Below are 26,359 nucleotides of genomic sequence, written 5' to 3' on the forward strand. Positions count from 1 at the left end.
GGAACGGCAAGTTCTGGAGCTATTGCCGGAATATTGTTAGGCCCCAGAGCCTTTGCAGTATCCAGTGCTGTCAACTGTTTCTTGGTATCATGTGAAGTGAATTGAATTGGCTGAAGACTGATGCCTGTGTTGCTGGGGACCACTGTGGGAGGCTAATATGATTCATCCACTCGGCAATATGTAACTGGTCCAGTTCAAATTCTGGCCAATAATAATTCTCGCAATCAGTGATGCTCATGCCATTGTAAGGCAGAGTTCATTTCAATAAGTTTGATTTGATTAAGCATGTGAGAATTATATTATATTTAATTGTGGTTAGTTGTAAAACATTTTATAAGGAAAAATGACTATATGGCGCAGGTCAAAAGATTTATAGTTGACTTCATAACACGCATTTAAATGTAGGCTGACAAATGTGGAAATACTTTGAGGTAGAACATTTTTATTTAAAGGATGCTAAAAATATTTTTGAATTAACCTTTTCAGAGATGTTATTACACACCTCAGGCCAATGTATATTAGTTTGTGTTGTTATTTTGTATTTTATGTTTTTTGCTGAATCTTGCAACAGTACTTTGTAACTTCGGTTTTAACATCTTCAATACAGTCATGAGATGGGATTCTTGGAGAACAAAAGAAAGTGGTCTTTTGAAAGTCTTTTCAGTTAACTTGTTATGGGCCTCAATAGTTGTTGTAGGTTACAGAGGGACAGAGATAAGTTGCTGAGCTGGGCTGAGTGGATGCAAATGGAGATTAATGCAAAAAAGTGTGAGGTGATTCACTTTAGAAGGAGTAACAAGAATGCAGAGGATTGGGCTAATGGTAAGACTCTTGGTAGTGTGGATGAGCAGAGAGATCTCGGTGTCCAGGTACATAGATCCCTGAAAGTTGTCACCCAGGTTGATAGGGTTGTTAAGAAGGCATACAGTGTGTTAGCTGTTATTGGTAACGGGATTGAGTTTCGGAACCATGAGGTCACACTGCAACGGTATAAAACTCTGGTGCGGCCAAACTTGGAGTATTGGGTGCAGGTCTGGTCACCACATTATAAGAAGGATGTGGAAACTTTTGGAAAGGGATCAGAGGAGATTTACTGGGATGTTGCCTGGTATGGAGGGAAGGTCTTATGAGGAAAGGCTGAGGGACTTGAGGCTGTTTTTGTTAGAGAGAAGAAGGTTGAGAGGGGACTTAATTGAAACATATAAAATAATCAGAGGGTTAGATAGAGTGGACAGTGAGAGCCTTTTTCCTTGGATGGTGATGGCTAGCATGAGAGGACGTAGCTTTAAATGGAGGGGTGATAGAGGTAGATTCTTTACTCAGAGAGTAGTAGGGGTGTGGAACACACTGCCTGCAACAGTAGTAGACTCTCCAACTTTAAGAGCATTTAAATGGTCATTGGATAAACATATTGATGAAAATAGAATAGTGGAGGTTAGATGAGCTTCAGATTGGTTTCACAGGTCGGCACAACATCGAGGGCCGAAGGGCCTGTACTGCGTTGTAATGTTCTATGTTCTTTTAGATAAATAATATTGATAGGTTTTGGAATTTTGCCAGAATACTTAAATATAACAGTTGGGGAATCTGGAATGATAGTTAATCACTAAGAGGTGACATAATACGCTCTAAACAGACACACAAATTGCTATGTTGGTGCCATATAGTCTTGAAGGAGGTCAATGAAGTTACAAAGCAAGAGGGACATGCTGACGGAAAAAAAGATGTAATTGACATTTCAGGGAACAAGACAAAAGAAAGGAGGAAGTGAGAGCATTAAGATCACCATTACTTATAAGGGAATCAGCAATCGGGCAAACGATGTTTGGCAAAGTTAAGATTGTTCATGTGTTGGCAAACCAAGCAGAGTTTAGGATGTCTCTCATCATGTACATGGATAATGGCTAGTATTAGGTAACTGTGATAATTTTTAATGCTGTAGTGCATTGGAAAGAAGATTAAAGATAGAAGGATAACTTTACTCAACTCAAGAGATCAAGAGACATGTTCCCATTCGGCCATTAATACAAACTGGTGTCTCAAAGTGAATTATTTAAAACTACTGTTTTTATCAAATACAAGTTCTTCTGTATTTGTTATGATTAATGTAATAAATTTTGTGATACTTATAAAATGTACTGATATCTGAAATGGAACTTCTAACTAATTGGAACTAGTAACCTTTTAGTTCTCCACTCTTCACCACATCTTCCACCTTGAGACCCTACAACCACACAGGATCAACGTTGATTTCACCAGTTTCCTCATCTCCCCTCCCCCCACCTCATCCCAGATCCAACTTTCCAACTCAGCACTGCCCTTTTGAACTGTTCCACCTGTCCATCTACCTTCCAACCTATCCGCTCCACCACCATCAACACCACCTTCATTCACCTATCGCATTCCTAGCTACCTTCCCCCCAACCCCACCCACCTCCATTTATCTCTCCGCCACTTTGTGCCCCTCTACCCCCCAGCCCTCCTACATTCCTGATGAAGGGCTTATGCTTGAAACATCGCCTCTCCTGCTCCTCAGATGCTGCCTGAGCGGCTGTGCTTTTCCAGCTCCGCACCTTTTGGCTCTCTCAACTCATGCCTTACAATTGAAGTTAAAGTGCATCCTAAAATCTTACACGATTGAACATCAAGGGCTGTTTGTTGCATTATTTTCTGTTGAAGATTATCATTACTTTGGTATTTGTGTGACATCGAGAGTATGGTGCTGGAATAGCACAGCAGGTCAGGCAGCATCCGAAGAGCAGGAGAATCAACGTTTCAGGCCCCACACTCTCGACTCTGATCTCCAGCATCTTCAGTCCTCGCTTTCTATTATTAGTGTGACATGTATATTACTTGCCACTTATCATCCCAAACTTGAATGTTGTCCAGGACCTACTGCAGTTGGACATGGATTACTTCAGTATCTGAAGACCTGTAAATGGTACTGAACATGGGTGCAATCATCATCATCCCACCTCTGATCTTTCCATAGATCAAAGATCATTTATGAAGTAGCTGAGGATGGTTGGGTCTAGGTCACTATCCTGAGAAACTCCTGCAGTGGTGTGGTGTCCTGTGGCTGAGATGATTATCCTCTAACAATCACCCTTTCCTTGTTTGTGCTTGATATAACTCCAAACAGCAGAGGGATTTCTCCTGTTTTCTATTGACTCATTTTGAGAGGACTCTACAAGGTCACACTCGATCAAATACAAACTGGATGTCAAGAGAGTCACTCATTTCTCAATGGATGACTCCATGGCTGCCAATGAGAGGGAAACTACAGCCATGTCCTGGCTTGTCTCCCTCACTGTCCAGGCCACAAGTTGGATACTTTCAGGAAGACCCTCCAGATCTCCACGCACTTTATGTCGAGCTTCCAGCACCTGCCACCTTTAGACAACTCCAGAGGCTCGTCAATGACCTGGAGGCGGAGCATGGGTCTAATCTTCCACAGTTGTCCAATATCAGTTTTCTTGGCTGTCACAGTCTCCACCAGCTGGTCAGGATTGTGTGATCAACCTTCATTTACACATGAGCATCTTCCCAGCCATGGGAAGACCCCAGTACTGGTGAGGGGTGCAGGGAAATGATTTGGTTTTGCACTCTCTGAAGTTCCGTCTCTCTCCAAGAAGAATAATTACTGCTCCAGCTGCCCAACCCCCTCCCCGCTACACCCAATTTCCTGTGGTTATCCTGCGAGAAAAATACAGAATGATCAGCGTCTCTTGTTCGTCTTGTCCAGCAATATCTCACATTGATGGCTGCTTCACAATACCAGGGACCTGGATCCGATTCCAGCCTCGGGCAACCATCTGTGTGGAGTTTGCACAATCTCCCATTGTCTGTGTGAGTTTCCTGTGGGTGCTCTGGGTTCCTCACACAATCCAGAAATGTGCAGGGAAGGTGAATTAGCCATGCTAAATTGCCTATAGCATTCATGCATGTGTAGGCTAGGTGCATTAGTCAGGGAGGAATATAGGGTAGGGGGAATGGGTCTTTGTGGGATACTCTTCGGAGGGTTGGTGTGGACTTGTTGGGCCAAATGGCCTGTTTCCATGCTATGTAGGGATTCTATGAATTTATGATATATTTTCATCATCCCTCCAGCTCACCAAAGGTTTTCCAGTGCCTGCTCATTTGGCTAATTACCCTCTTGTGATTGAATTCCATCCTCATCATCTACAATGGTACATGGGCACGATATCCTGCTAGCTCTGGAACCTCAATTTCCATGACAATCAGAATGGCAACAGTTGTGACACTGCCATTGAGTCATAGAGTCGTAGAGATGTACAGCATGGAAACAGACCCTTCGGTCCAACCGGTCCATGCCAACCAGATATCCCAAACTAATCTAGTTCCACCTGCCAGCTCCCGGCCCATATCCCTCCAAACCCTTCCTATTCATATACCCATCCAAATGCCTTTTAAATGTTGCAATTGTACCAGCCTCCACCACTTCCTCTGGCAGCTCATTCCATACACGTACCACCCTCTGCATGAAAACGTTGCCCCGTAGGTCATCTTTCCCCTCTCATCCTAAACCTATGCCCCCTAGTTCTGGACTCCTCCACCCTAGGGAAAAGACTTTGTCTATTTATCCTATCCATGCCCTTCCTGACTTTATAAACATCTACAAAGGTCATTCCTCAGCCTCCGACATTCCAGGGAAAACAGCCCCAACCTGTTCAGCCTCTCCCTATAACTCAAATCCTCCAACCCTGGCAACATCCTTGTAAATCTTTTCTGAACCCTGTCAAATTTCACAACATCCTTCCACTAGGAAGGAGACGAGAATTGCATGCAATATTCCAAAAGTGGTTTAACCAATGTCCTGTACAGCGGCAACATGACCTCCCAACACCTGTACTCTATACTCTGACCAATGAAGGAAAGCATACCAAACACGACCTTCACTATCCTATCTACGTACGACTCCACTTTCAAGGAGCAATGAACCTGCACTCCAAAGTCTCTTTGTTTAGTAATCCTCACTAGGACCTTACCATTAAGTGTATAAGTCCTGCTAAGATTTGCTTTTCCAAAATACAGCACCTCGCATTTATCTGAATTAAACTCCATCTGCCACTTCTCAGCCCATTGGCCCATCTGGTCAAGATCCTGTTGTAATCTGAGGTAACCCTCTTCACTGTCCACTGCATCTACAATTTTGGTATCATCTGCAAACTTATTAACTATACCTCTTATTCTCACATCCAAATCATTTATATAAATGATGAAAAGCAGTGGGCCCAGCACTGATCCTTGTGGCACTCCACTGGTCACAGGCCTCCAGTCTGAAAACCACCCCTCCACCACCACCTTCTGTCTGCTACCTTTGAGCCAGTTCTGGATTCTAGTGGCTAGTTTTTTGATTAGATTCCCTACAGTGTGGAAACAGGCCATTCAGCCCAATTAGTCCACACCGACTCTCCGAAGAGTAACTTCCCCAGACCCATTTCCCTCTAACTTATGCACCTAACACTATAGGCAATTTAGCATGGCCAATTCACCTGACCTGCACATCTTTGTGACTGTGGGAGGAAACCGGAGCAAGCCGACACAGACACGGGGAGAATGTGCAAACTCCACACAGACATTCACCCGAGGCGGAAATCAAACCTGGGACCCTTGTGCTGTGAGGCAGCACTGCTAACCACTGAGCCACTGTGCCACCCGAACAAAGGAGGGAGCACTCAAGCAATGCTGCTTTTGCTGACACTGGGATTGAACCAGGGACCATTAGATCTTCAGTCTAACATTCTTCCAACTGAGCTATTTCAGCGTAATCCCTGTATCCCATGAGATCTAACCTTGCTAACTAATCTCCCATGGGGAACCTTGTCAAATGCCTTACTGAAGTCCATATAGATCAGTCCACCATTCTGCCCTCATCAATCCTCTTTGTTACTTCTTCAAAAAGCTCAATCAAGTTTGTGAGACATGATTTCCCACGCACAAAGCCATGCTGGCTATCCCTAATCAGTCAGTTCCTTTCGTGACCTTCCTGGGCCTTATTTGCCTGTCACATACTACAATAAGTGTACTATTGTTTTAGCTTGTGTCTAGCTGTTACCTGTGTGGCCTCAGCTGTGTAGGTGACATTGGGTGTGCCAGCAGTTCCAGGTTTGCGTCCCTTGGCAGAGGTGCATCAATTTCTTTCCAAAGCAGAAGCTGCAGCTCCCATCTTACTGGGCTCTCTCTTCCCAGCATATGCACCCTCTCTTATTGCAGTTGCTGACCCCTAAGGGACCCAAGTGTGTGGCTCACTTTTGGGGAGCAGAGAAACTTGTTCTGGGATTTGCAGCATTGAGACTAGTTCTCCAGTTGGATCCACAGCTGCTGATCTCCTCCACACCCTCCTCTGCCCAGGTTTGACAGTGAGCCATTCTCCTTCTCTCGCTGGAGTAGAGGACCTCCCACATAGTCTGTTCAACCTGCAGCAGAACACATACAGCTACCCAAGCCCCTGCTCTGCCATGTCTTTGAATGCATCCTTCCTCAGGGTTTCATAGAATCAGAGAATCCCTACTGTGTGGAAGAAAGCCATTCAGCCCATTGAGTCCTCACTGACCCTCCGAAGAGAATCCCACCCAGACCCAACTCCCTAACCTATCCTTATTACCCTGCATTTCCCATGGCTAATCCACCTAGCCCACACATCCTGGATTCAGATTCTGTTTACTGCAGCAATCACCCTTCCATCAATCTCTGACCAGCCATCGCTCCATCAATCTCTGACCAGCTATCGCTCCATCAATAATTTCTGACAGCCATCCCTCTATCAGTCTCTAACCAGCCATTTCTCCCTACCTTTTATCTTAGCCCGCTTGGCACACCTTCCTCATTCTTGAAGAAGGGCTTATGCCGTCGATTCTCCTGCTCCTTGGATGCTGCCTGACCTGCTGCGCTTTTCCAGCAACACATTTTCAGCACCAACCAACCCAACCGCCCGTGGCGGAATACTTTAACTCTCCTTCCAACTCTGCCAAGGACATGCAGGTCCTTGACCTCCTCCATCGCCAGACCACCTCTCCGCCCCCACTCCCTCTCCGGCCTATCACCCTCACCTTAACCTCCTTCCTCCTATCACATTCCCAATGCCCCTCCCCCAAGTCCCTCCTCCCCATCTTTTATCTTAGCCTGCTTCCACACCTTCCTCATTCCTGAAGAAGGGCTTATGCCCGAAACGTCGATTCTCCTGCTCCTTGGATGCTGCCTGACCTGCTGCACTTTTCCAGCAACACATTTTTCATTTCACAATGAGTCTCTAACCAGCCATCCCTCTGGCAGCCTGTAAATAGGCACCTCTCTACCAGCCATGACATATCTGTGTGGGTTTCCTCCAGCTGCTCCTGTTTCCTCCCACAATCCAAAAATGTTCAGGTTAGGTAGATTAGCCCTGCCAAATTTCCCAAGGATGAGCAGGATAGGTGGATTAGCCATGGGAAGTGTGGGGTTACAGGGATAGGGTTGGGGGGTGGTTGGGTCTGGCTGGGCTTTGGTATTTACTGCTCTTCCAAAAATGGCATTGGCACATCCTTTCGATTCTAAGGTGCAGTGTCCGCCTTCCTCCCTGTCCCCAGCGACATCAGCTTCTGTCACCACTGCCTCCTAGTTGCCTATTTGCTCAGTCAGCTTCTGATTAACTTTGGAAACAGAAGTCAAACTGAGAGAGCCATTGTCCATCCACCCCTAACTTCCCCTTCCTGCTGACTCCTGTGAAATCCCGGTCGAGGTGGCAAAATAAATTAGGAAATCATTTCTTTTTGTACGTCTCCAGTTTCTGATCCTTTAAAATAGATCAGAGATTTTTTTCCTATGACTGACACCAAACCAAAAGTCCATTCTGCATTACCCTCCCTTCTTATATAGTGGGGTCATGTTTGCTACTTCCTAGTCTGCAAGGACCTTTCTAGAATCTGTGAATTTAGAAAGATAATCAACAATGCATTCAGAAAGAGTTGAATAATCTTTTCTTATTTCCTGCTTGTGTAGCTTTCCCTTTTCTGTCCACAGGTGTGTGAAGCTACAACTCAGAACATTGCCAATGGAGTGAAACACAAAACCTATAGCCAATCACTTGTAAGCTCCTAGCATGTGTCATGAACGATTTAATCTAATTAGAACCAATTGTGCTGAACCAAATACATTAATTAGAAAATAATTCCCCACAACTCAGAAGCATTAAGTCATATATCTATCATACTTGGAGGGTATCCTGATTTAGAAATTAGGGGTCATATAACAATGAATTATGATAATTGAAGTCAATTTGCACATGCAGGTTCACAAATAGAGTCAGAAATTGCATATCTGATCATTTTGACACATGAAGCATATATTAGATATGCTACTGTAAATTATAGTTTAACATGAGTTATCCTAATTGGGTTAATCTGAAAATGACAAGGTGACTGTAACTCAGAAATCCACCAGAATGGAATTTAAAGAGCAGATTAATAATATATTTGAAGGTAATTCTATCAAGATTTTTCACAGCATCCCCTATTACTGCAACTTTTCAGTGGTGATAGTTTAGTTGCCTTTATCTTTCCTTTATCTTGAGGTCAGAATTAAAGAATGGTCATGTTGAACTTGAAACATTTGTTTCTTTCTCTACAGATGCTGCCAGACTTCTGAGTTTCTCCAGCATTTTCTGTGTTTAGTTTGAAAGGAGAGTCCCTGACCCACTGTCACTGAGTATGAAAGGTTAGTGTCTGAACTACTGTCCAAGCCTGAAAAGTCAGTCTGTGTCTTATTCTCGAAATTGAAAGAAAGAACTGTGGATGCAGGAAATCTGAAATGAAAACAGAAAGTGATAAAACAACTCAGCAGTTCTGGCAGTATTTGTGGAGAGAGAGAGAGAGAGAAAGCTGATGTTTGGGGTCCTGCATAGTGGACCATCTGGACTTGGAAAGTTATTTCGGTTTCTCTTTCCACTGATGCTGCCAGACCTGCTGAGTTTCTGCAGCACTTCCTGTTTTAGTTCCTGTTTATTCTGTGTGTGCTTGAACACATATCTGCATCATGAAAGAACAATGTCTGATTCGCAGTCCCACAGTGTGGAATAACAACGAGCGGAACTTCCCCAGCCCTGAATGATGTGGACATTCGAGAATCATTTGGAAAAATATGTTGAGATCAGCAGAAGTGAGATTCCCGATGTCGAGATAAGAAAGTCCGATTCTGTGACCAGGTTTTGAATGGCAAGCTGAGAATCTTGCATGTAAGTGATGAGAAACCTAAATGCAACCATTTGCAACCATAGTGTCCCATTATTGCCTCATTGATCTGCAGTTTCCTGTTCTTTCACCCACCATGTAGAAAGGAGACATCAACAATTCCTGAAGTGAAAATCCAAGCAAGAACCTGGTGACTCCAGCCTGCGGCTGTTTGCTCCTCTGCCCACCTTCATGGGCATTGCTATTGGACATATACCTGCTTCATGGCACTCTGCTGGCACATCAGTGAACCACTTGGGAATGCTTCAACCCTTTCATTGGAATACTGCTGCCTGGAGACTGTGAGTGCAGGGACAGGAACCCAGTTCGGGGACTCGACCTGGATACATTGCAATGCTGCTCACTTCCCCTCTGAGCACTCACTAACTCTGTGCCTGCTTTGATGCTCACAGTTTGCCTTCTTTTCCATTTTGTGTTTTGTCCCCTCAGCCAGAGCTCACAGGTTCCCAGTAGTTGAGTCCTGCTTTGCTGTTCATTGCAAATACAAAGCCAGGCAGCTTGTTCTGGCTGTTAGCAGTGATCAGGCGAGGGGTAGACACAGTATGTCCGGCACTATTCTGTCCCAGTCTGACACTTGCACCATATGTTAGCAGCTTACAAGTGTGGCAAACACAATTAATGTGCTTCAAACCATTGGTCACGGCTCAAAGGGCAGTCCACAGTCAGCATCTTCCAGTCAATCCCATCACAGTACGTCAAGTGATTTCAGTCCTGGGGCTGGGACACAGTCAGTTGACAACCCTCGGTGATCAGGATTAGGACGCTCATGCCACGGTGAAGCCTGCAGGTCCTGTGTATCCAGTCCAGGGATTCCAAGGTAAGTCAGCCAGGGAGCTGCACAAGCATCAGTCAGGGCTGTCCATCCAAGACAGCCACTGGATGGGCCACAGTCAGTCCCGAGCGTCAACTCAATGAAAATCAAGGAAGTGGGAGGAAGTTTGGGGATATTGAGAACTACTGCTGTGGTAGGAAACTGGGAAGTTAATTGTGCAGATCAGAGACAGTGTGCTGGGATACAGAGAGGGCAATCATGGTGATGGGGGGAATCTTAATATATAAAGAATGGAGAAATGGTAGTGCACTGGAGGACGTGGGTTACTGTGGGAGGAGGGATCATTGGCAGTCATAACCACTCTGGTCTTGATGCAGGGGGACAGTGAGCACTAAGCTGTAAGGCAGGGGTCAGGGGTAGTTGTTGAGAGGTGAAGACAGAATTCAGAGAAGGTGGGTAAGAGTTTGTGGAAGCTCAGTACTGATGGGCTTCTCAGGGAGTTCCCAGAAAGGAACATGGAGAATCGGGGGTGCCGTTTATTACCGGGCTGGGCCTGTGGCTCAGTGCGTCAAGTGTGGCCTATGCTGCTCTCCGTACTCATGCGGTTCATAACCGGAAATGGAAAGTGGCTGCGATGATACCCAGGGTGAACAGAATAAGGTTTTTTTTGCTGTTTGAGTGAGTGTGTTCTATTTGTGCATGATCAGAGCATCCTACATGTAACTGCATGCAGTGTCCAACTGTATGGGATACAAATCCTGGTCACAGGTAGTCTTCACCATGTCATTGGTCATTGCAGATTGAAGATAATCATCTCTGTAAAACACAGGTAATCACAGGTGACTGTAAAAGTGGCACCTGTGGACCATAACTCACAAAGACCCCATTCTAAGAGATGTTGCACAAGGGCAGAAAACTGACTTCCTCTCATCGTGAACTGTAAACATTCCCTAAAATAATTTTCTATGCTAAGTTACCTTTCTGGGTGATATCGGGCTGGGAGGATAAGGTATCAATAATCATACAGCACCTACAATCTCCTCCTGTATTTGTGTGACATGACTTTTACTGTATTCATTAGAATAAGGCTCCAATATCAAAGGTCCATATAAAGACTCTCCTTGACAGAGTCCTCCATGTCCAACTGTATGGAGGAATATGCCCTGTGAGGATGGATACAGGGAGAAAGGACTATATTCTGCAACCTTGACTGATGTCTCCACTATGCATCCTGCTGAATAAGACCAAATTTGATACAGTGTACTCCATTCTTTAACCAGCACTATTAGGAAGCAGATGATACGCCTACTGAAGATGTGCTCCCAATGTTTGGATTGTTCTGGCTGGGTTTAGCAGTACAGTTCAGGCACAGTGTGCCACATAACCCTAGTATTAGTGAGTTTTGAGATGATTTGTAGCTCAGGTTGAGGTTCTGGATGTAGGTTTGCTCACTGAGCTGGAAGGTTTGGTTTCAGATGTTTTGTCACCCTACTAGGTAACATCATCAGTGGGCCTCCGGATGAAGCACTGGTAGTATGGCCTGCTTTTTATTTACATGTTTAGGTTTCCTTGGGTCGGTGAGGTCATTTCCTGTGATGATATCATTTCCTGTTATTTTTCTCAGGAAATGGTAAATGGGATCCAAGTCAATGTGTTTGTTGATAGAGTTCTGATTGGAATGCCATGTTTCTAGGAATTCTCACATGTGTCTCTGTTTGGGTTGTCCAAGAAAGGATATGTTGTCACAGCCGAAGTGGTGTCCTTCCTCATCCATATGTAACGATACTATTGAGAGTAGGTCATGTCTTTTTGTGGCTAGTTGATGTTTATGTGTCCTGGTCATCAACTAACCACAAAATTCATGACCCACTCTCATTAGTATCGATACATATAGATGAGGAAGGACACCTCTCTGAATGCGTCAACACATCCATCCTTGGACAAGCAAACTGAGACACGTGTGAGAATTCCTAGAAGCATGGCATTCCAACTGGAACTCTATCAACAAACAGACTTGGATCCCATTTACCACCCAGTGAGAAAAAGAACAGGAAATGACATCACCACGGTAAATGACATCACCAAGGGAAATGACATCACCAACCCAAGGAAACCTAAACACACAAATAAAAAGTGGGCCATATCACCAGTTTTCCATCCAGAGGCTCACTGATAATGTGACCTAGTATGGTGACGAAACATCTGAAACAGAACCATCCAGATCAGAGAGCAAACCTACATCCAAAACCCTAATAAGCTGTGCTCTGCACACCTAGAGCAGGTAAAGAGAAAATGTAATGGATGCTGGACAGTAGCAGCCTACATCTGAAAAGGAAGATGAGGACATTGAGCAGAAGGAACATCACCTTCAGCATGATCCGAGTGCTGAAGCATCAGGCACAACAAGCCAAACAGGAATTCAGTGACAATAGATGAGAGCTGGATGAAATGATCAGTCACTGACTGTAAATCTGTTGCTGCTCCAAAGGCAAGTAGTCCCTATCTGTTCTAAGAGGCAAATATAACTTTACTTTTTTTTCTTTTTTACCTTTGCTGAATAAAAATGAAGGTCATCAGCCATTTGAAGGCTTTCAGCTGGTTCCACATTGAACAATAAGATGATATAAGACTACACTGAGGGTTGGGGAAAAAGTAACTCTCCCTTCGGCAGGCTTCTGAGATGGGATGATACTAAGGAAAGAGAAGCTGTGTTATCTTGGTTCTTCAATGGCAATACTTTCACAAAGGTGTGCTTGTGTTTGAAATGAAGAGTCAGTCATGGCACCTCTGTACATCGAGTAGCTTTTCTTTTTGGTTCTGCTATCACAACATTGACACTGAAGGGCAACTCCAGGCTGCAACACTTGCCCAGGTACAAGCCTGGACTTTAACAATGGTGCCAATGTCAGGAATCCTGGGAGGTCCTGGCAGCGTTGAGTACTTCTGCCTGTGGTGAGGGGGAGGATATGATGAGCCGGGAGCCATGGAGGCCTACTGCACAGGTAATCAGAATCCGGCGAGGGCTCATGGAGAGAAACCATGCGATAAAACACACCAAATTTTATACTATTGTAAAATTCAACCCCATATGTGACTTACTACATCACCGCCCATCCCAGAATATGAATAATGATTCATCCCACAAAATATTGTTTAATCAATGCTATTATTTCATTGTGTTAAAGAGGGGGGTAAACATGTTCAAATTCCTAAGTAAAATAATATTAATAAGCTATTATTCAGCCCACTGAATCTGCAGCACAAAACAATTTTCTCTGAACATATGCTGTTGGTGTTTAACAAAAATTTAAATTGTGTAGAAAAACACCAATTAATTAGCTGATACTGATCAATTGACCTTTAATAATGTTTAATGCAGATGAGATTGTAATACTTCTTTATCTTGTCTCTCATTTCTGTGTAAATTAGTTTGGCAGTAAATGAGGTTGCTGGAGACAGTGCAAAAAAAGTGCTGTACGAATCAGATTTACTAACATCCTCTTGCATGATTCACCATTTTTCGTGCAATGAATTTCATTATTAACTTTTTACGTTCTGAACCAACTTATTAAAAGAAAGAAGAATTTGCATTTATGTAGAGCCTTTCATGGTTATTTCAAATTGCTTTACTGCTAATTAATTATTTTAAACTGAAGTGAAGTGACTATTATATAAACATGATTTGGAGATGCCGGTGTTGGACTGGGGTGTACAAAGTTAAAAATCACACAACTTATAGTCCAACAGGTTTAATTGGAAGCACACTAGTTTTCGGAGCATCACTCCTTCATCAGGTGATTTCGGAGCTGCGCTCCGAAGCTAGTGTGCTTCCAATTAAACCTGTTGGACTATAACCTGGTGTTGTGTGATTTTTAACATTTTCTAAACACATATGGAGCTAATTTGCAGAACAGCAAAGTCCAACAAAGGATGGGATAAATGAATCTTTTACTTATTTTATCAATTGATCGAGGATTAAAGGTAGTTACTCCAGTGAGCCAGTGAATCCCTTAACATCATGTCTCGTTGAATTAGCTAGTTGCTGCAATTTCCTTCAGTTCCCTTGTGTGTGTCAACTAGGAAGGACAATGGGAACAGGAGAAAGCCAATCGCAATTACGATTTCATGCAGGGAAATTAAAATATTGCACATAAAGCAGAGAAAAATAAGCTAAACAAAAACCTCCTTTAAGAGTAAAAGAGCTTGGAATGAAACTCAACACACAGGCTGGAGTTCTAAGTTGTGACAGCGAGGTGGAGAATGAGGGCATTGATGTTGGTTTGACCAGAGATTAAAGCAGGAGAAAATGGCAATTTGGTGGAAACATGGCACTACCCCCTTCACTTCTCATTGAATTGGTACCTTTTTGCATGCACATCCTGGTCATGCTGACAGGTAAATAGCTGTAATTAATGCTGCCTCTAACTTTACTTTCTATTCTTGGCTGAGTTGTTGCACTCCACGGTCTGGTTAAAGAACTTGTGACCATGTACAAATGCATTTTAAAGAGAACATAGCTTATCCATTTATTCCTTCAGCAGAACATTCCTGATAACTGCAGTAGCATGGTTCAGAGTGACTATGTCATATGCCAGTTAATTCAACTTTGCTAAAAGGACTCATGGAGGTGGACCCTTTCATCTTGCACTCATCAAGATTGAACCACAATAAAACCAATTTAGAAAGGAAGCAATAATTTATACTATTTGAGGAGAGACTGCCACTAGCTGGCATTCAGATGGAGCAGCAACAATTAACTGGTCAAATTCAAACCAGACAAGTCAACTCTGATTGATTAGTACATTGCAATGGGGATACAGCAGAGAATGGCTGTCTCCATTACACTTCAGTGAAAAAAGATGCAACGTGTGGACATTCATTTGGTTTCCTGTGTAATTCCTAGCATAGCTGGAATTATGTAGCAAATGTTGTTCAACAGATGCATCACATCTAATCATAGAATAGAATCCCTACAATGTGGAAGCAGACCATTCGGCCAATCGAGTCCACGCCCAGAGGAAACCCATGCAATTACAGGGAGAATGTGCAAACTCCACAGTCAGTCATCTGAGTGTGGAATCAAACCTGGGTCCCTGGCACTGCAAGGCAGCAGTGTTAACCACTGAGCCAGTGTGTTGCCCCTAATTTTGGACAGTATGTTCTGAGTTTTGAAAGCCTGGGATAGAGGGAATGAATAAAGGACTGAAGCCAGAACTTCAGCATTCTTGACAGGACTGAGCAACAGTGACTCAGAAGCTCAGATTCTTCGCAACAGGTTGTTACTTATTCTGCAGACTCTCTGAACCAACTGTCTTTCCAGGTACAACAGGTGGGTAAGTGTCGCCAGTGGTTGTCAGGATCATACAATCTTGAATTTCTTCACCACTACTCCTTCCATGGGTCTGCTGGTGACTTTGGTCTCTCTCTGTAGCACGGCATCCCTCAGGTGCCTATTGTTCCATTTGCAAAAATGGGCATTTGTATCCACTTTGCTGCTTACAAGCCAAACGGAATGAGAAAGCTCCCAGATTTGCTGCAATAGTTCTGCTCCCACACAAGTCCAGAGAGTGAGAAACAGTACTCATGCAATGATCAAGTTGCCCTCATTTAATCCAGAATTATTCCTCAATTGAATGGGATCCCATTCCAACAATGCTCAGCTGGCATGTAACTACCAGAAGAAATTCATGCAAATTGTGTAAGATCATGCTGTGGTGTCTTCAGTTTGCACCAGACATGTCTCCCACAGGTCTCCATATGTTCATACAGAGGCTGCAAATCATTCCTTAGAGACAAGGGCTACCATCTAATGATTTAAAAAAAAAACTACTGTGGATGCTGGAAATCTGAAATAACAGTTGTGAGAAAGCAGAGCAGTCTAACAGCATCCATGGAGAGAGAAATTGAGTTCGCGTTTCAGGTTAAGTGATTCTCCTTCAGTTCACCTTGACATCCTGCTAGCCAGGAGCTGGAGAGCATATAGCTGTTCTTCAGGAAGAAATTGAATGGTCAAGGCAATGCTTTCTTGCTTCATGTTTGGACTGGTAGACACACTACAGAGGGCCAGTGATGAAGGTGAGCTGGCACACATTGGTCATGCCCTTGGTTACTCTTTCCATGGAGGTGGAAAAGCCCCAGACCTCATGGCAGTCATGCTAGTGCCAGACTCATCCAAACATCCTCCAGAGGTGCTCAATGCCGCTGGAAGCGTTGATTCACTGTCAAATATTTTGTGATGCCGCTGCTTCAAAATAGTTCCCCTTGCAGATGAGTCCACGAAACCCTGCTTCAAACTGAGCAGAATTTATAGTGTCCCCAATTGGTTGTGATTCCCCACTGTGTCTGTCTCCTGTAGCTTCTCCTCCCTGTTAATAATATGCTGATTGTATTACTCTGGTTATGGATATATGTGGGTGAAAGGCATTCATTGATTAAATATCTCGAGGAGTCATAAATAGAAGCTTCTGGGAAACTGGAGGATGCTTGGGGAAGAGGCAGATACTTACAATTATGGCAAGCTGTAGATAAATCTGGTGTTAGGTAAACAGTTGGTGGATAGTTTTCAGTGGCACCATCTGGCTTTGGAATACATTGGCATGGTAGCAAGGTTTTACTGGGATAGGAGCATGGATAAGATAAATAGACAAAGTCTTTTCCCTGGAGTGGGAGAGTCCAGAACTGAAGGGTATAGGTTTAGGGTGAGAGGGGAAAGATATAAAAGAGACCTAAGGGGCAATGTTTTCACTCAGAGGATGGTATGTGTATGGAATGAGGTGCCAGAGGAAGTGATGGAGGCTGGTACAATTCCAACATTTAAAAGGCATCTGGATGTGTATTTGACTAGGAAGGGTTTGGAAGGATATGGGCCGGGTGCTGGCAGGTGGGACTAGATTGGGTTGGGATATCTGGTTGGCATGGACGATTTGGACCGAACAGTCTGTTTCCGTGCTGTACATCTCTACGACTCTATGGCTCTACTAGATTGAAGTCTGAAATGAGTGGGTTGTCTTAGGAGGATAGGTTGGACAGTCTGGGCTTGTTTCCTCTGGAATTTAGAAGAGTGCGGGGTGGCCTATTAAAGTGGGTAAGATCCTGTATGGTCTTGATAAGGTGGATATGGAAAGGATGTTTCCTCTTGTGCCTGAGTCCAGAACTGGGGCTCAGGACGGGTATGAGGGGTAGTGTTTTCTCTTTGAGGGTCATGTGACTCTGATGCTGTTTCAGAAGGCTGGTGAAGCAGGGTCAGTAAATGTGTCTATGGTAGGGGAGGTGGGAACGGAGAATATAAAACAGATTGTATTGGATGGTGGAGCAGGTTTGAGGAGTTGAATAGTTAACTTCTGCTCATATTTAAGATACTCATTTAATTAACCATACAAATGTTCATAATATTGTCTAAAGGTGAAGGTTAGAAACGAAGGATGTTTTCAGACTGAAGGTTGTAACCTTAGTTACATCTGTGAAAAATGATAGAAGGCAAGTGCAAGTTGTAAGGCTCTGATTACTCACTGATATTCTTTGAATCCAAACCTTATGAGCCAGTGGGAAAGTGAAATGAATGTGCGAAGAAGGTTACGTCCTTGCCAATGAAAATAAAAACAAGATATGGTCTTTCTATTGTTACTTCCTAACAAAAATAAAATCAGGAACAAATTCTGTGCTCATTGCCAATCAGACCTTCTGAGCCAGGGCCATCTTGCTCCTCTGACACAGCAGTTTTCTGACTGGACATAATAACATTGCAAAATCAAGGGACTCACTGTAAAAGTGTTTGCTGCATCCTATCAGATCATATACTTACTTTGCTGTCTGCATTATATTTAAAGTATTAGAATATAGAATATAACATGGTGAAATATGATTTATGTTTGTTGGAAGAATAGAAAAACAAGATGTTTCTGTTTAAATTGGTGAGAGGTTATGAATCATTATTGTCCAAGAGGATTAGAGTGCCCTTATACACAAATTACAAAAAGTTAACATGCTGGTGCAGCCAAAAATTAAGAAAACAAATGATGCATTGCCAATTATTGGCAGGAGACTGTATTAGGAAAGTATGAATGTCTTGCTGTGAATATACAGAGGTTCTGGGAGAGAGTGGCCACTATGAAACAGGCAGACATGCACACAGTGACCTAAGGGATAGGGATGGACCTAAAGATCCTTCTTCAAGTTAATTTTGGATTGAAAATTTCAAAACTTGACTTAATCAATTGCCAGTTTCTTGGAACAATTTTAAACTTCTCAGAATTTTTGCATCAGGGATTTTCATACTTACCTGCATTAGTAAAGATTTTCACATTCACTGAAGATCTTAATATCTATCTGTTTGGAATTTAATGATACAGTGCTTACTATGTGATATTGTATCAGAGAATCTTAAAGCATTAAACCAAGTTAAATCTGAGAACACATACTCAGATATATGGGTTATATGAAGGGTTGTTTTAATGGAGAGGTACAGACCATTGGTGAGATCACACCTGGAGTACTGTGGTTCCTTATTTTAAAGCGGATATAAATGAATAGAAGGCAGTTCAGAAAAAAAATAACCCCGCTGATCCCATGGGATATGTGTTATTTTATGATGGATGAATTTGTACCCATTGGAGTTTAGAAGAATGAGAGGTGTTTTCATTGAAATATGTGAGATCCTGAGGGGTCTTGACAGGATGGATGCCGAAAGGATACTTCCTCAGGTGGGAGAGACTAAATCAAGAGGCTTAAAAATAAGGGGCCTTCTATTTCCAATGGGGATGCAGAGAACATATGGAGGGTTTTGAGTCTTGGGAACTTTGCTGGAGAGCAGGGGGAGCAGAGATATTGAATATTTAACAGGTGGAGGTAGATTGTTGTCCAGATTAGAGTGGTGCTGGAAAAGCACAGCAGGTCAGGCAGATTCCGAGAAGCAGGAAAATTGACGTTTCTGCAGAAACCCTTCACCTGGAATGGTTTAGTTGTTAGCTTGTTTCTTAGTGCAACTCTTGAATCCCTGTTAGTTACAAATCAATCATACATCAGTGTCAGAACCTTTAATCCTGTAGCAGCAGACCAGAAAGACATAGAAAGGCAAGTGAAGCTTAAATTGACTTTATACAGCTTTGGAGAAAGGACAATACAGCAATATAGGAAGACTATTCAAGGTAAAAGCTCTTATGACTGGAAAGCATTTGTGCCTGCCAGCAAATTAGAAAATAAATTAATGAGTGAGGCAATGCAAATAGAGTTGGAAGGAATTTGGTGTCTACTCAGAAGTGCCAGATAGGAACTGCAACCTTCTTCACATAGGTGGAAAAAGTCCTCCCAGCTGAGAGTGATCAGGCTAAAGCAAGATAAATGGTTCAGGGTTTCGAAGGGAATCTGTAAGATCAAGGTGTTACATTGGACTGTCCTATGGCAGGGAAAAGATCTTGTGAATGTTCTTAACATTGCTGGCCGCATATTTCTGGGGATATAAATTGATTGTTATAAAAGTTGCTTTTTTTTTTGGAAGGTGAAAGGTTTCAGAGAATTGTTTTTGAAACCAAATAAAACAGCAAGTGATTTAAAAGAGAAGCTGTGAAAATTAAACAGTTTGTGTATATAGATTACATGAATTACTGAGGGAATGATATTTCCCAGTTAAGCCTGTCTTGCTGAAAGTCGGCTTTATTGAACTGAAAGCAGATCCATTAACTTTCTACTGATGTCACATAAGGAAATTCTCAGCCATCTTTCTGATGTAAATTGATGGTTTCCAATGGAGACATTCTGTGGAATTTGAGCATTTCTTTCATAAATAAGATTAAAAGAGAATTAAAGAATGGAAATCAGGACATGGAGAAACTTTAAACATACAGGCTTAGATATGACATATAATAAATTGAGATTAACTTTCAATCAACAATCTTATCTGGAAAATGTTATTCATTTCCTGATATATATTGTGCTGGGTCATCACAGAAAGATGATCTTACATCGAAAGCTGAAACAGAGCAGTTAAGAAGTGTGACTAAGCAGTTAAATTGGCCATGTATCCAAACAAGAGCAGATGCCAGTTCTGATGTATTCGAAGTAAACAAGATGAAGTATGCTACAACAGAGAACATTGTAAGAGCAACTAAAACATGAAAGAAATTAAATATAGAGAAATATGTACTCTGGTTTCCAGACAAAGGACATGAAAAATAGTCCTTTGAAGTGACACTTTTGATGCTAATCTTCTGGTTGGGTATTCAAAAACACATAGGCTCAGAATATTCTTGGTGGGTGAAAATGGCAAATGTAGTATCTTGGTCTGGGAAGCTCAGAAAATAGAAACAATCAGTTTAAAGTCCTTCAGCTTTTGTAATACTTTAGAGGAAATACTGGCTCTGGTTGAAGCAATAGATATGACACTTTACCTATCAATATTTCAAGAGAAATCCTATACAAGTGGTATTCTGTGAATTGTTTGCCCATTGAATGCTATGTAGATATTTTTTTCTTCTGGGATAGTGTACTTAGGACAAACAGCATGATTGAAAAACAGTTAATTGTAGACCTTGCTGAGGAAAAGAGATGCTACAAAGAAGATAAATCCCAAAGGTAATATGGGTTGATATAAATCATTAATTCTGAGATTGTTTTTCTTAAAATGTCCTAGAATAAGGACATCATAAGTTGTGATATGGTGTACAGAATATCAAAAATCATTTTTGCTTTGATTTCTATTGAAGTATTATTTGTGTGTTATGGAGACTTATTTAGTTAAATGGATTTGCAACAGTGTAGTAATTATATTATTATAGTTCAAGTCAAAAAGGTAGAGAACCCATTGATTAAGCACCTAAAGCGCATGTAAGGGGAAACCTTTGGGACACTGAGGATTGCTTGGAGAAGAAGTAGATCTTTTGTAATGTTTCAATCTGCAAATAATGAACTATTAGTTAAAAGACTGGTGTCTAGTTTCCTGCTTCACTAATTGGATTTACAATGAGTTAACATTGCTCACTTATGATGTGTGGCTCACTGTGAGACAATACATCAACTTGCCCTAGAGGCAAATGTGTACTTGAGCTTGAGGAGGGTATAGGTCAGTTATGTGCCGTTGCTTCGCAAAGTGCGTGACCTCCTCTGAGGACTTCTCCCATTCTAACTCCGATGTCACACTTGAAGGAACTGTGGGATTTGAAAGACTTTAATTAAAATTGACATTTGGAAAGGGAGCCAAATCACCTTTGTGCAGGTGATGACCTTGTATGTAGTGGTGACATCAATTTAGTATGCATGAATGTGTAATTGAGTGATCTTTAATGCTGTATCAGATATCTGGGACGAGAATGTGGTGCTAGAAAAGCACAGCGGGTCAGACAACATCCGAGGATCAGGAGAATCAATGTTTCGGGCATAAGCCCTTCATCAGGAATGAGGCTTCTGGGCCAGAGCACTGAGAGATAAATGGGAGAGGGGGTGGGAGTGGGGGACAATAGCTGAGAATGCACTAAGTTGGTGAAGATAGGGGAGAAGGTGATAGGTCGGAGAGGAGGGTGGAGCAGATAGATGGGAAAGACGATGGACAGGTCAAGAGGGTGGTGCCGGGTTGGAGGCTTGGGACTGGGATAAGGTGGGGGGTGGGGAAATGAGGAAACTGGTAAAATCTACATTAATCCCATGTGGCTGTAGGGTCCCAAGGCGGAAGATGAAGCGTTCTTCCTCCAGGTGTCTGGTGGTTAGGGTTGGCGATGGAGGAGGCCCAGGACTTGCATGTCCTTGGCGGAGTGGAAGGGGAAGTTGAAGGGCTCAGCCACGGGGCGATGGGGTTGATTGGTGTGGGTATCCCAGAGATGTTCGCTGAAATGATCTGCAAGTTGGTGTCCCGTCTCCCCAATGTAGAGGAGACCACCTCAGGTGCAACAGATACAGTAGATGACGTTTGTGACGGTACAGGTAAATTTCTGTCAGATGTGGAAGGATCCTTTGGGGCCTTTGGATGGAAGTGAGGGAGGAGGTGTGGCCGCAGGTTTTGCACTTTTTGTGGTGGCAGGGGAAGGTGCCGGGAGTGGGGTGAGTGTTGGTGAGGGGTCGTGGATCTGACAAGGGATCTGACCTACACCCCAGCCCCACCCCCTCCCATTTATCTCTCAGCTCCCCCCCCCCTCCACCCAGAGCTCATTCCTGATGAAGGGCTTATGCCCGAAACATCGATTCTCCTGCTCCTCGGATGCTGCCTGACCTGCTGTGCTTTTCCAGCACCACACTGTCAGCTCTAATCTCCCGCATCTGCAGTCCTCACTTTATCCTCAGATATCTGGGAGGCCGTATCTGAACATCAAAAAGCCTTGCATCCCAACACTCCACTGATCTGCACAGTTTCCACCTCTACACTGGTCAGGGTGACTATGACTGGAGGACCATCTTTGTTCTCTGCCTCTCCTTGAAAGTCTGTTCTCTTATCTCTTCTAAAGCAAAATGTTATATATGACAGAAATGATTTAGAAAGGTAAGGTCGATGTTTTTGGAGGTTGTCCCTGAGGAACGTGTGTGAGTTGGCAGTAGGGATTATTCAGCCAGGAACCTCAAAGATTCCTCTAATGTATGGAGCCTTTGTGTTTGTTTAAGGAATGCCCCATTTAGGGAGAAGTGTGGGTAATTCATAGGTGGGGGTTGACACTTGAATTTGAGGTGCCACTTAACCTTTCTGCCCTGATGATGTAACTGAACCTCTTTCTCTTTGGTATCAATACCACCTTCATTCTGCTCACGCCCTCACCCACTTGCAAATCCTGTTTCTTTTTCTTATGTCTGTTCGGACAGATGTTCCCCCCATTGGCCATTACAGTATGCATGCACGACCTGAGAAAGCTCAAGAGTTTGGCTTCCTCGTATCGAGTCTTCATCATATGTTCTTACTGATAAATGCATCTAATTCCTGCCTCTGACAGCCATGTGTCAATTATCAAAGTACCACTCCAGTTGGCAGGAAACCAGAAACTGGGAAATGCAAGGACAGTTCCACTAACATTCATTTCCCGATCTGCCTGCCACCCAGCTATAAGCAGGACGAAAATGCTAAAATTCACACTTGAATATCAGTAGAATCATCACTTAACATGTCCAAATGATGTAGAACAGTAATCAAATGAGCCCACTGCATTCTGAACTGTATAGTTATATGGTAAAACATAATTAGAAAAAGTATTGATCAAACCGTTCAGTGCTCTGGCCTGGATTATTGCTCCCAGTTTTGATTTGATTGCACTTTGAGGATTATGTTCATTTCTAACCTCTACGACAATCAAAAACTGAAGGCAATATAGAGCAGTATCCCAAGCTGAGGCAGAACCCTGAGGTCAGGGTCTGAATAAGGAAGGAAGGTAACAGAAACATGGATGTTTCAGCCAGGAAAACAGCCATCAAATGGTGAACTGAATGCGATAGAGGATAGTGAATGGTCTAGAAAGGTAAAAGGTCAAACTTGGGGACTAAATAAGGGTAAATTTACACACACGAACACACAAAAACCAACACGCACTCACATAAACACATAATCTCACACTTATACACTGTCTCACAAAACACATATCCACACACAAAAACACACATGCTCACTTATAGACGGAAACACTCACAAACATACATATAAACAATCACACACTTTCTTGCAAACACACATATAAATAATCACACTCTCTCACATGCACTGTCTGACACAAACATGCAATCTCACACACACACACACACAAGCTCACATGCACACAACTACATGATCACTCATAGAAACACACATACACTCTCACACGTACACTCTCACAAACACAAACACACATACATACTCAAACATAGTGTTAGGATTAGGAGTAGGCTGTTCAGCTGTGTGATTCAGATCCAACCATTTTCCCACCTGTTCCCCTATACTTCGATATCAGGAGAAACTTGATGGCAGTGATCTGCACTGCAATGGACTCTGGGCAGAGTGGTGAAAACCCTAGAATCATTGAAATGTCGTATTGGGAGAAGACTGGAGTTATTCTTTCTGTATTATTTTCAATGGCTGATTGTTGTCCCTAATCTATAGTGAGCTCTGGACCCGAGAACTCCCCATTCTCTTGGTATCAGAAGGATGCAAGAGCTACAGTTATTAGAATTTGCGTAGTGCTCGGTTCATTTTAACTGATGGATTGCAAATAAAATTGTTAATCATTACACATCAATGTTGTTGCAACTAATAAAAAGTTCATTTGGCAATGGTAGACTCCTCATGCTGTAAGAAAATGAGGGATTGATCCTGTGCCATCTCCTCACTGTGTTCAAACCCAGCTAATTAAAACAGGATCAGTGGGTACCAAAGTTATTCCTCCTCCCACACATTGGATCAGACAATGGGCTTGTGGGATAACAAGTCTCCCTCGGACTTGCAAATGTGGCTTGGATCATTAATGCATCATTAATCAACGATGGACAAATTCAATTAAAACAGAAAAGCAAATTAATCACCTTAGTGTGCACTGTCAGGATTCTCACATTGGTTTCTCTGCTGATAGCAGAACTCCTACAGTTCTGAAAATTCAGACATGATGAGTGGTTTGCTGGTTGGGTGCTAATATTCATGGGTGTGCTGCTGAAAAGAAAATAATAGCATGAAAACCATAAATACAACACAGAAAATAACTTACCGAAGCAAAATATGGTGAATTGTGATATATGCAGAGAGTGCTGTAAGTACTCAGCAGAGCAGGCTGCATCTGTGGAGAGAATAACTGAGTTAATTTTTCAGGTCAATGATCTCCTTGCTCTGATGAAATGTCATTGAACTCAAAATGTCAACTTTGTTTTTCTCTCTGCAGAAATTAAATGGTTGGTTGCAATGTGGAGATTGCAAATGTGTTTTACACTAAAATTTATCCTCAGACACCAGTATTGTAGATAGGGCTTTCACGGCTCTTCCGTAATGTGACAGCTGCGACATGAGAGAAACCGTAAAGTAATTTTTATTCCTCCTTTTACATTCCTGCCCCTCCTGATTTTGTTGGTTAGCTCTGCAATCTGTGCATGGCCACCAGCTTGGATATGTGGACTGTGTGTACCCTTGAAGTTCACACAGAGATAGATTCAGGACATGGTAAGTCACCCAGAGGTCAACTGCCATGAAGAGGTAGTCCATTTCCTGACTCACTGAGACATGAAGTGACAGATGAATGCTGTTGTAGTGGGCATAGCACACCACCATGCCTCCACCTTTGGTAGTTCAGTCCTTCAGGTGGGATAGGACTTACCAGAGCTGGGAACACTGGTGTCTAGAAGCGAATTATGAATCTGTGACCAAGACAAATCTATTCCATTGCTTGATTATTCTGTGGGAAAGCTCTCCCAGATTTGGTACAGGCAGCTGAAACCTGATAATGAGGACTTTGCAGGGTTGACAGGGCTGGTTGTTGTGCTGTCAGCTCCACTGCCTAGTGATGCCAGGAGGTCTACCTATTTTCCTTCATTTTAGTTTGACACAATGGAAGGGCTTACTAGGCCATTTCACTGGGCACCTAAATATCAGTCACATTGTTGTGTGTCTGGAGTCACATGTAGGCCAGACCAGGTAGGACCTATTGAACCAGATGGGTTTCTATGACAACCGACAATTGATTCCTGGTCACCAACAAAGCAAGTAGTTTTGGTTCTAGATTTCCTGCTCCTGAGCCTGCCTGCCTTTTCAAGTTCTCATGTGGACAGACAATGAAGCCCATGCTGAAAATACAACCTAGAACACTCAAATACACAATTATTTTGGATTAAATTGCCTTGCTCAGAGCCTTCTCAGAAAGGTGTCAGGCTTAGATGGGTAAGATAGTCAGAAAGTCATGTCCCTGGCAGCTGTTTGGACACATTCTAATTGGCAGGGGGAAGATGTGCTCAAAGGTGGGACCCAATTACCCCAATGTCATAAGACACCCACCTCCTTGAATATTGAACAAGGTTCGTTTTGGGGGACACTTGGCTCAGAATGATCCCACTGTTACTTTGGAGACCAGGGAAGATCAAACAACAGTTAGCCAGTGGAGAGCAGTATGTCAGACATTCCATCATCAAATGTTCTGAGATGTTATCACACACCTCAGGAGTAGGTGGGACTTGAAGCCAGGTCCCTTGGCTCAGAATTAGGGACTCTACTGCTCAGTCAGGACAGGAACGAAAAGATCGGCCACAGTGAGTTCCAGAATATTCTGGAACCTGGAGTAAAACATCTGTATCCTAATGAGAAGCATCTTTGGGGGAGAAGGAAGGGGAGGGGGGAGTAAATGACTGTGCCAAGTGAGGGGCAACATCTTCAGGGGAAGGGGAGGGGGGTAAATGACTGTGCCCAGTGAGGGGCAGCACCTTCAGGGGA

The 26,359-nt window shown here is 43.0% G+C and overlaps 1 non-coding gene across 1 annotated transcript; it reads right to left on the bottom strand.

Annotated features, from left to right (window-relative positions):
• Positions 1–5,716: 5,716 nt before the first annotated feature.
• trnaf-gaa lies at positions 5,717–5,788 on the bottom strand. The gene has a single exon. It is a non-coding gene; the product is annotated as a tRNA-Phe (tRNA).
• Positions 5,789–26,359: the final 20,571 nt, after the last annotated feature.

Source organism: Chiloscyllium plagiosum, chromosome 21 (genome assembly GCF_004010195.1).
Source record: "Chiloscyllium plagiosum isolate BGI_BamShark_2017 chromosome 21, ASM401019v2, whole genome shotgun sequence".
NCBI classification, from domain to species: Eukaryota; Metazoa; Chordata; class Chondrichthyes; order Orectolobiformes; family Hemiscylliidae; genus Chiloscyllium; species Chiloscyllium plagiosum.